The sequence below is a fragment of the Cynoglossus semilaevis genome, chromosome 14, assembly GCF_000523025.1.
Source record: "Cynoglossus semilaevis isolate Cse_v1.0 chromosome 14, Cse_v1.0, whole genome shotgun sequence".
Taxonomy (NCBI): Eukaryota; Metazoa; Chordata; class Actinopteri; order Pleuronectiformes; family Cynoglossidae; genus Cynoglossus; species Cynoglossus semilaevis.
This window is the reverse complement of record NC_024320.1, coordinates 17,480,598-17,481,199: the sequence shown is the minus strand read 5'-3', so window position 1 is coordinate 17,481,199 and position 602 is coordinate 17,480,598.

Sequence of the window (602 nt, the reverse complement as noted above, 5' to 3'; positions counted from 1 at the left end):
ATCTGGAGCCCTATGTCCTGCTGCTGTGTTCAAACAGAAGAGTGTCTGAAACACTTCAAACACTTACCCAGGACATTACAGTAGCCCCGACTCTTTGGTCAGGGAATGATAAGTCCACAGAGGGCAAGGAGTCATGTTGTTCAACTCCCATCTTCACACCTTCCCCCTGTTGAAAAAATCATCATAAATCTGCACTGACTTTAGGTCTAAGAGTTACGGTATGTCCCCCAGACCGCGGCCAAGGGTAATACCAGAGTGTCAGACTCAACAAGTGGGAGTTGATTGTAAACGGCAATTGTGGCTCAAGAGGTTCAACATGTATTTGAACATCATTTGCACCTCAGTGTGAATTCTAACTGTTTTTTTTTCATTCTTTATCGTGGAGCAAATTTAGAATTTACTGCCCGTGACAAACAATAACGTTTGTCGTCTCTCCCTCTGTGGGTACTTTCCTTTGAGAGGTGCAGGATCTTTTCCAAGAGGTGAATTCTGTTCCTCATCTACTTTACACCTCTTATCTCCAACACTCCAGGGTGAGATCCAAGGTTCCTGGAGCACCAGATGGGGAAACCAGAGAAAGGGAGGAGAGTTTCACTATGCCC